The following is an 11,022-nucleotide window of genomic DNA, read 5'->3' on the forward strand; positions in this document are numbered from 1 at the left end:
GTTAATTTCAAATGAGTACTTTATCAGAAGTATGAAAATGTTATTGTGTCACTTGGAGATTCTCCTAAAATTTGTATTTTAAAATGTTTAATTATGTTAAAGTCATTCTGAAAAATGACTTCTCTGCACTTCATCTTAACGAAATAAAGTTCTAAGTCTTGCATTTTTCAACAGAAATAGTGGTACAAATTAGCTGTAAAGCATGACTCATTTCCCTGTGTCATTAATGTCAGTTCTATTTTTAAACAGATTTATTTCAGCAGGAAGAAAGTATTCACTGGGTGCTTAAATGAATTATGATTATAGACGTTTGGTATATCGTTAACATGAAACTGGAGTAAACTATATATTCCTGAGCAGCCCTGAGAAGCTTAAAAGTCTATATTTCTTTTTACAACTTAATAAAACACTGCACAGTGAAGCTTCAGTTTATCCCATAAGTTATCCTGATACAAAACCAGATTATAGTTTCAAGAAGTATGTAAATCTCTCTGTTCTAAAGGCAGGTAAAACTTGCAATAGGACCAGGATCTACTTTTATCTTGAGAACTGCTAGAGTGTTAGGGGAAGTGATTTTTAGAGCCACAATATCTAAAAAACACAGCTGAGATACCCTCCACGCTGGGCTCCAGGGCAGCAGCGGAGAGTTACCTTCAAATGTCACCAAGGCTCATTTTCCCGTTTCTAGGCTTGAACTTGGGAGCTACACTCATCTCCGTCCTCAGCCGTCTCTGTCAACACTCTCCCCAGGAACCTTACAGGTGGACACACCCTGTGTCCACAGGTGACAGGCGAATCCCCAGACCTGACTGCTCCCCTAGGCTCCAGATCCATATAGTCAATTGGTTCCAACATCTTCCCTGTGTACCTTTCTTTTTTTACCTTTAACATTACGAGTTCATTCCCATCTTAGGATCTTGACACTAGTTGTTCATCTACCTGGAACACCCCTTCTTTTCACTCCTTTCTTGTATGTCACCCCCTTACAGAAGTCTTTCAGACTGCTGATAAAAAGAAAAAACAAAAAAACACCCTGCCTGCCATGTTTAATTCTCTTCCCTGGTTTTATTTAACCTATATCACTTAGCATGCTGTAAAATAGCAAAGGTATTTATTTACTTGCCACGGCCTGTATCCCCCTCACTAGAATGGAAACCCCTCAAAGGCCACCAAACAGTATTCTAGTTTACCAGTGCCCTTACCATACTGGTTAGTACATATCCCCACTGTCTTGGATAGGCCTCATGTCTCATGTTCTCCTCTTGTGTTTTATTCTCTCTGTGTAATCACAAAGGAGAAATATCTAAGGATCTATCTCTCTGCCTCCATCCATCCATCCATCCATTCATCCAACTATCCATCCATCCATCCATCCATTCATCTGCTCACCTGTTTGCCTCGCCTTTCCTCTCACTTCACAACACCCATCTACAGATCCCTGATCCCACAGGAAGTGGGGTTCAGGATCTTTCAACTTCAGCTTCTGAACTTTAGCAGAATTTATAACAAAGGCTTGATATATTTAGCCCAGGGCACTGCAGGCAACAAGGACCACCTACAGAGGAAGATTGAACATGTGTTAAATGCATTCCTGGCCCACCTTTTGAGTCTATTTAAGGTAATAAAAGGTCAATCGTGGTTCACATTGACATTTACAGAAGAACAGGTGCTGTAGGAAAACATAATAATTCTGTGCTCCAATGTGAACTATAAAAGTGGCTTTCCAAATACATTAGTAAAAACAGTGTACTTTAGGAAAAAAACAGAAGCTTCTAAATACAATGCCTTGAGAAGATGTATTTTGTGAAGGTATGTTGGGAACAGCCATTGAAATTCAAGGTGTTATAAATATTTAGCAGCAAAAAAAATAATCCTGGACTGTTAGAAAGTAAACATTGAAAACCATGCGAAGATGATGTGCATACTGTACAAACTGACACACATTTATTTCATTAAAATGCTAAAAAATGGTAATAATATATCTAGCTCAGAAAAATATTAGTTTCAATTTGTGTAAAGAGCCATAAAAAAAAAATCAGAACATCTAAAACAACACCAACATCTAGCAGTCTTTTATTTGTCTTTTCCCTCGGGAGTCACTTTTAATCAAGTCTTCCTAGATATCACAGTTGAAATAGAGTATTCCTCTTTTATTTCCTCCCAGAGATCCCCACCCCCCAAAAAAAATGTGACCGGAAAAAGAGGCCATGCTAAGTCAGCCCTTTTATTATTTTCTCAATAAGTTTCTTCACTGGCTCCTTTCTCTTGTTTATAAAACACATGCACACAAAGAAATCAGTCAATGAGATCTAAATAAACACATTTCTTACATGTGTAAAATGCTGCTGGAATGTATAATGGACTCTAGGTCTTAAGGATTTCACAGGAACAGTAACCTCGGTTCCCTGTGACTCCCTCTGTAACTGTAGAGGGTGTAACAGAAGACAATACCTACAACAAGGTACATTTCTAAGTGGAAAGAACTTAGCACTGTTCTGAAGGTGTGTTATCATCGGTTACATTAGCAAAAGCTGTCTTCTGTTTGCTTCAGGGGTGTGGAGGTGTGTGTGTGTGTGTGTGTCCGACCCTTTGCAAGTCCATGGACTGCCCATGGATTCTCCAGGCAAGAACACTGGAGCGGGTAGCCATTCTCCTCTTCTTCTCTTCTCTTCTCCAGGATCTTCCTGACCCAGGGATCGAACCCAGGTCTCCTGCATTGCAGGCAGATTCTTTACTATCTGAGCCACTAGGCAAGCCCTCAGCTGTCACCATCCTTTATACAAACCAAGAAAGTCATTCCTGTCTCTGCAAAGGGCACGATTTTGTCCCTTTTTTGGCTGAGTAATATTCCATTGCATACGTGTACCACATCTTCTGTATCCGTCCCTCTGTCTACAGACATCTGTGCTGTTTCCATGTCCTGGCTACTGTAAACAGTGCTGCAAGGAACACTGAGGTGCGTGCATCTTTTGCAATTGTGGTTTTATCCAGGTATAGGATGGACATAAAGCGGGGAAAAAGGAGGGGTGGAATAAATTGGGAGATTGGAAATCGACATAAACACACACTACTATGAATAAAACAGATAACCAGTGAGTACCGTGTATAGCACAGGGGTGGGGAAAAACGAAGGTACAATATGTTTGCAGGACATATGTTAAGTTAACCTGAAAAATGCATTCCAATATACATTAGATGCTGAAAAATAAGGTTTGATTCCAGTTATATACCAGATAACTAGAACAGTCAAATTCATAGAGTCAGAAAGTACACGGGTAGATGCCAGGCAATGAGGAATGGGGGGAGGAAAGGGTACAGGGAATGGGCAGTTAGTGTTTAATGGGGACCCAGTTTCAGTTTAGAAAGCTGAAAACCTCATGAGATGGACGATGGTGAGAGCTGCATACAACAATATGAGTATACTTAGTGCCACTGAACTCTACAGCTAAATGTGGTTAAAACAGTATCCTTTATATTATGTGACTTTCACCATGATAAAAATCATTAAAAATAAAAGTCATCTATATGAAATGTAAACAAAATAAACTGTTTGGGTCTCCCTCAAATAATGTTATTATTATGCAATGATATTAAAATCAAAGATAACAATTTGTTTCTTTAACTCGAATCATTAATGATTTTATCAAGTCACTTATTCCACAGGTGGTGTCTTACTCAGGATGGTCAAGGGCTCTTGTGCCAAATTTCTGAGGAATAGTATTCAGGATCCAGTGGCTTTGAAGAGAGTTTATGCTCTTTTCCATTTAGGTTTTTTGTCCTAAGTCTACTATGTACAAGATGTAAACTGCTAGACGGAAGCAAATCTACTCTATAAACACAACACAGAATGTAAAATAGTGTGAAGACACTGTCTTAATAATAGGGCTCTGAATTAGGCCTTTGAGGATGTACCAGATGCGACTGATTTTTCAGGAGTACCTTTAGATATGAGTGTGCAAGAAGTGGCCAACTGCAGAAACAAATGCTTTTGTAACAAAGCAATGTCCGTGTCACTTTCAATGTCTAGAGGCTGATGCTTTTTGCCTGGCATTAACAGACATGGAAATTGTAGACATAGGGTATACTTTTAATTTTCTTTTGTATAATATTCCTGCTGAGATTTTTTTTTTAAAGAAAGATTCAATTATATGTATAAGTGGTTCCCTCCTTACTTCTTTTGCCCTGTGAACTTTTCTGCATTAGACACTAACACTCAGAGTAACTCTTCTGTGACAAATCCAGTCTTTAATCCATCCATTAACAAATATTTCAATTTCCTGCCCAGTTAGGCTGTCAGCACACCAGTATGCAGTTTCAATAACATCATTACACTCTTTTTATTGTCTTATTTGCATTCTATTTGAATATTTTATTCCAAATTGAACTCATTTTATAAATTTATGAAAAACAGAAAAATAAAAGTCTCCATGGTAGTGACAAAATGCTTATCTAATAAGCGGAATACAATCAAGGCAAAGATGGAATTATTAGATATGCCAAATGAGGCAAATCTTTAGTTTTAACCAGATGATCATTGTACATCCGTTCCACTAGGAAGGAAAAGACAAAAATTTTAAATGCATAAAAATGCTATAAATGTACGTTAAACACTGTATTTAACATTAAAGTGTAACTGGAAATTTTATTTATAACATATTTTGGCTGTTAGAGAATAAAATTTCCTTTGTAATTTATATTTTTAATATAATTTTATTTTAGAGTCTTAGAAACATATAATATGCCAAAATCGAGTCTTGAAATGATGGAGAAAGATGGCAGATGGAAACGAAGAAAGATTTTTAAAAAGCAGATGAACAAAATACATTATTTTATTGAACCTTCAAATAAAAGTAATCACACAGAATTTCAGAGCAGAATGACACACACCAGTGATCAAGTGTTCAAGGCCTTCATGGCATCACTGAAAAGGTTGAGAGGCTGAGAGAATTTAAATACTGTGTTCAAAATCACCACTGACGCAGGCCTGATAACGTCCAAGTTCACAAGTTATTAGTGAACATATACAATATGTGCTGGGATCTTCAGAGAGCATGAAGGGAATACTAACAGACAAACAGAAGCAGGGATTGGGCGTGCAGAGCAGAGAAGAGATGAAAGATGAGGTGACCAAAGAGGAGGAGAGGAAGGAAAGAGAGAGAGCAAAAACAGAAAGGGAAGACCGAGGCAAAGAAAGAAGGGGGCAAGAAGGAACAATAAGGGGCAAAGGGAGGTCAGAAATGCCAAGATGGGACCAAAAAGTTAAAGGACAGTAAGAGACTAGAAAGCAAAGGAAGGGCTGAGACTGAAAGAAAAAATAAAAAATTAAAAAGGAAACCATTGGGGAACACTGTCAACAGTTCCTTACTTTAAAAACACCTTAACTTTATTTTACTTTTCTCAAACAATTCAGGAGTTACATTTATTTGAGAAAAATGTAGATTAAAAAAAAAATCAGGAAACAGCTGTTGAATGAGTCAGATGAGACTGAGTATTTAGAGGAACTCGCTGTTTATAGCGAAGCCATCATCACTGTGCATGTATATTGATGACAGACTGACACCCTACGGTGAAGAACTCTATCATGGTCATTGGGGTGGAAAATGCCACACTTTAGTGCTCTGAAAACTGCCTTTTCTTCCCCAAGTGAGCAATGCTTATACAATCTGAGAAGCAATGTAATAATAAATAGAGATCTAAAACTCACCGAGACGAAAGCTGGATAACGGAAGTGGAAATAACTGGGTTCCAGGGACACTCTGGGGAGACCTTAGCTAACATTATTTTATTGAACCCTCAAAAAAAGTGATCACACAGAATTTCAGAGCTGATGACACACACCAGTGATCAAGTGTTCAAGGCCTTCGTGGCATCACTGAAAAACTCGAGAGGCTGAGAGAATTTAAATACTTGGCCAAAATTACCACTAACTCAGGTCTGATAATGTCACAAATTATTAGTGAACATATACAGTATCTGCTGGGATCTTCAGAGAGCATGAAGGGAATACTAAGTAAAGGAACCTGATCCATTAATATCTGTTTGTACTTATTATTAGGTTCATAACAATGAACTTCCTGAGAGCCGAGAACAATGTTAACCCCATATACCCAGAGCAGAATACATTGGTGAGCACATCATAGCCAACATATGTAGGTCTAATGACTGGATAGGGCACAAGCCTGAAGAGGAACTAAAGAGCCTCCTGGTGAGGGTGAGAGAGGAGAGTGGAAAAGTTGGCTTGAAACTCAACATTCAAACAAACTAAGATCATGGCATCCAGTCCCATCACTTCATGGCAAAGAGAAGGGGAAATACTGGAAACAGTGGCAGATGTTCTTTTCTTGGGCTCCAAAATCGCTGCAGATGGTGACTGCAGCCATGAAATTAACAGACACTTGCTCCCTGGAAGAAAAGCTATGACCAACCTAGACAGCATATTAAAAAAGAGACATCACTTTGCCTTCAAAGGTCTGTATAGTCAAAGCTATAGTTTTCCAGTGGTCATGTATGGTTGTGAGAGTCGGACCATAAAGAAGGCTGAGCACCAAAGAATTGATACTTTTGAACCGTGGTGTTGAAGAAGACTCTTGAGAGTCCCTCGAACTGCAAAGGGATCAAAGCAGTCAATTCTAAAGGGACTCAACCCTGAATATCTATTGGCAGGACGGATGCTAAAGCTGAAGCTCCAATACTTTGGCCACTTTATGCAAACAGTCGACTCACTGGAAAAGACGCTGATGCTGGGAAAGTTTGAAGGCAAGAGGAGAAGGAGGCGGCAAAGGATGAGATGGTTGGATGGCATCACTGCCTCAATGGACATGAATTTGAGCAAACTCTAGGAGACAGTGGAGGATAGGTGTGCTACATTGTCTATAGGGTCATAAAGAGTCAAACACAACTTAGAGACTGAACAACAACAGGGGCACAGAAGCACAAAATTATAACTTTTACCCATCATGAGTGCACAACTTTTGTATTGAATTCTTTGAAACAGGCTGCTCGGATTTCCCTGGTGGCCCAGTGGTTAAGAATCCGCCTTGTCATTCAGGGACACAAGTTGGATCCCCGGTCGGAGGAGGAAGATCGCAGATGCTGCAGAGCAACTAAGCCCTCGCGGCGCATTGAGTGAGCCGGTGCCCCACAACTAGAGAGTCTGTACGCGTCCACAAAGGATCCCGCACGATGCAACAAAGATCCTGTGTGCTACAACTGAGTCCCACAGCAGCCAAAGAAAGAATGCTATTTTAAAAAAATTTAAATGTAGGCTGCTGCTAGTAATCTGGAGGTTACACCAGACCCTACACCAGTCCTCGAGAGACTGCCCACTACCACCGTACCTTCCCCAAGGATAGGCTCAGCCTACGAATTATTTGACACATAGCTCAGAAGCTAAATGGCCTGTGCCTCTAGGGGACATCTGGCCTCACTCTTAAGGACAGTTTGAAAAATAAAACACAAACTGGGTAGTAATTAGATGTCCCCTGAGGAAAAGGTTCCTGGTATTAGCCATGATCATGTGGCTCAAGCAAGTCCCGAAGTAGAAGTGTCCAGCGGGTGAATATCCCTTATCTTTGGATCATCTCTCCAGCCCAGGCGCATCTTCCGCACAGCATCACAGCTGCTCAAAACATCTTTTGCCTCCCTCAACCCCTGTCCCTAACCTCTTACATACGCCAGCTTCTCAACTCCTTAAAAACCCTCCTTTCCTAATGGAAGTTAACTGGCTCCCATTCAAATTCACCTCCACGCTTCCCCTTTCCACTAGAGCCCACCATCCCCCACCTTCAGGGTCAGCCAGCCAGAGTACTCATCTGCCAACCGGCAGATGCCAATCCCCTTTGGAGCCCGGCTCTACTTTGCATGGTGGTAGGAAGGAAGAGTCACCTACAGGCTCCGGCATGTTTGCTCAGAGTCATGTTGGTGGATTTAATTCTTGATGAAGCGTAGGTGATATCTGTATAAAATTTAATCCATGGTATCAGTAAAATCCATCATTTAGAATTGTGTTTCCATGGTGGTGGCGGGGGGTAGGGGGGGCATTCTGATTGATTTTCAATAAATTCACCAGCAAAGTCCTCAAATACCTCTCACTTCCAAATTAGAAATAATTAAACGATCAAAAGTATATTTAAAACACTGTGTTTCACAGACTCTGTGAAATTGTGAAACATCCCTGGAACACTTACATTTGGCAAGTTACAGAGGGAGAGACGTGAACTTACCTAACTAGCTACACAAGGACAACTTGTATGTTTACAAATAATTAGTTAAATTAAGCTAAGTGTGGGGCCTTTTCAAAAGGTCTCCTCCCACCAGATGTATATTATAGAAGAGGCCTGATTTACTGGAATCACATTTTCACCACAAGGTTCTCCAAACTCGAAGGATCCTTTCCCAGCTTGGAAACTCACAGTTGTGTGATGCAACTGGACAGGAAGCAGGAGGCGAGTTGTTGCAGGGTGACTAAGTCACGATCAAGAAAAGCTCCACCACAAACTGTAAGGAGTACGGTCACAGGAGGGGATATAATAGAATAATAAATTAACTAACCCATCCCAAAGAGTTTAGTCAGTTATGGTTAAAGCAACAACCTCCAAAGAGTGATCACAAAAAAAACGTCACTGAGTCAGCAGCAATGGGTGTGGTTTGTCTTCCTGTATGCAATTCTTTTCAGCAGCGGTTCAATGGGAGATGTTTCCCACAATACGTTCTGAGCATCTGGGGTCTAGAACGTGCCAACTTGAAAGACAGGATCCACCCAGCCCCTCAGGCAGGCTCTGCTGGGTGCAGCCAGGTGTGTACACCACGTGCGCTGTAAACTCAAAAGCGAGGGAGGCAATTTTGGCTGGAAGGTGTGTGGGGGCCTCTATCACTCCAGGAACAGTAGGAAGACAGGGAGAAATCAAACAAAACCAAGGACCCAGCCCACCCCTACTGGATCTGGTTTCACACCGCTCCCCTTCTTTGGTTATTCTGGAAAACCAAAAAGACCAGCTTTCTCTTTCCTCTCTGTTTCCTATCCTACTTCTTGTCAAGTCTGATTCAGCATCAATCATGGACTTCCCTGGGGCTCTGTCTGTGTTGGGGATGAGACAGGGAAGTCCGGAGGTGCCTGGCCCTAACCTGGCAGAAGAATCTCCAGAGGAATCTGGAAAGGAGCCGTGGGACATCCAGCCTCATCTTGACTGCTGGCCACCAGCGCGGGTCTTTTCTACTGTTTGGGCCTCCTTAGCTCTTGAAATGAAGTGAAGTGAAAGTCGCTCAGTCCTGTCCGACTCTGTGCGACCCCATGGACTATACAGTCCATGGAATTCTCCAGGCCAGAATACTGGAGTGGGTAGCCTTTCCCTTCTCCAGGGGATCTTCCTGGCCCAGAAATCGAACCCAGGTCTCCCACACTGCAGGCGGATTCTTTACCAGCTGAGCCACCAGGGAAGCCCGAAGCCTTTAGCTCTTAACTCCACTTTATAACCGCATCCCTCTGGGCACCGGCCCCAGGCAGACCTGTGCTCCCGGACCGCCAGCCTCTTCCCAATAAAGCACTATTGTCTCTTCACTCACCCGTAATTCCAGCGACTGACACACACGTTAGCTGCCTCCTCACCACCCCCACCCCCCATGGAGGTAATCATTCTCCCAACAAGACACAAAGAACAGGCCTAACGTCTCCATGCGACTCTCCAGGAGTAACCGCCTCTCCTCTGAAGGCCACCAGCTCCCGCATCGGCGGTTCTCAGAATCTGATTGGAAGCAGAACGACCCGGCGAGCTTGTCAAGGTCACAGACCCAGGGACCGGGAAACGGAAAGTTTCTAAAGTCTGGACCCCTCTGAGAGCTGAAGCGGGACCCACACAAACGGGAGAGGGTATCCAGGCACACTTGGATTTTCCTTTTTGAGCTCAGTTCCCCACGCGGGATCTGAAGTACACCCACGGGCGGTGCAGCCGCGGCTCCCACACACGCGCCCCTCCGGGACCCCCCGCGCCGCGGACCCCGGAGCCACGAGGAAACGGGATCCAAAGCCCATCGCGGGCGGCGCGGGTCCCTGGGGCGGCCGAACGCGGCCGGCCGGGGACGGAACTTTGCAAACTTCCTAACCCGCGCGCCCAGAAAAGAAAACCAGAGAAAGGCGAGGACCCAACTCTGCACGCCCGCGACCGTCCGATCCGGCGCGCGCGCGCCCTCCCCTCCCGGCAGCCCGGGGGTGCCGGCGGTCCCCGCCCCTGTCGTCGCCCCGCACCCTCCAGGGAGGATCGGGAGCAGGGACCCCACTCACCGCCGGGAGCGCCCCGCGCCGTGCACAGCCGCGCCCGCGCCGAAGGTTCGTGTCCCAGGAGGCCGAGGGCGCAGGAGGCGGGGAGTCACCTGCGTTGGGCGGCGGAGGGCAGCGCGGGCCCGCCCGGGCCGCGCCTCCCGGGCCCAGGTGCCTCGACGGCGAGGGCGGGGTGGGGACGGGTTGCAACAGGTCCCGCGCCGGGTCGCACAGCAGCGCGCGCAGCTGGCCAGCGCCTGGGAGCCTGTCCGAACTCAGACATCCAGCCCTCGGCCGGCAAAGTAGAAAACCCTTCTTTTTCTGTCCGCTCTCGGGGCTACTCAGCCTCGACAGGTCCCGGCATCCGGACCCGGGTGAGCAGACCCCCAGGAGGCTGGCGGCGCTCACCTGGCCGGGGTGGGCGCGCGGGGCGGCCGCCGGCCCCTCTCCCCGGTGCGCTCCCGGCTCAGGAATGCAGCGGGGGCGGCGGGGGGCGGCGTGGTGAGAGCCCGGCTGGGACCACCCCCGGGGACCCGGCGGACTAGGCTCCCGGGAGATAATTCCTATCTGGAGCTGGCCTTGCAGACCCTACCCCGCCGCCCGCCCCAGTGTGTCCGGGCTTGGAGGAGAGAAGGCACTAGAAAGGGTCAGACAAAGAGCTTGTGAAGTCACCTTTTTGGAAGAGAGAAGAATTTTAAGAATCTCAGAGATGTGGGACTGTCTTTGGATTGTCCTGGTTACTGACTTGGAATGAAAGGAAGACCTCAGCG

At 44.8% G+C, this 11,022-nt stretch overlaps 1 protein-coding gene across 2 annotated transcripts in view; it reads right to left on the reverse strand.

The window, feature by feature from the left end:
* Positions 1 to 10,392, reverse strand: part of SACK1B (scaffolding CK1 anchoring protein B) — a 100,348-nt gene extending 89,956 nt beyond the window's left edge. The window contains exon 1 of one of the 2 annotated variants that reach the window (XM_081517482.1): positions 10,277 to 10,392. The gene's annotated coding sequence lies outside the window, so the exon portion shown is untranslated. Of the gene's footprint in view, positions 1 to 9,123; positions 9,483 to 10,276 lie in introns of those variants that run through there. The other variant, XM_081517483.1, reaches the window with a different exon arrangement.
* Between the last annotated feature and the right edge of the window lie 630 nt (positions 10,393 to 11,022).

This window comes from Giraffa tippelskirchi, chromosome 8, assembly GCF_054371585.1.
Source record: "Giraffa tippelskirchi isolate mGirTip1 chromosome 8, T2T-mGirTip1v1.2.pri, whole genome shotgun sequence".
NCBI lineage: Eukaryota > Metazoa > Chordata > Mammalia > Artiodactyla > Giraffidae > Giraffa > Giraffa tippelskirchi.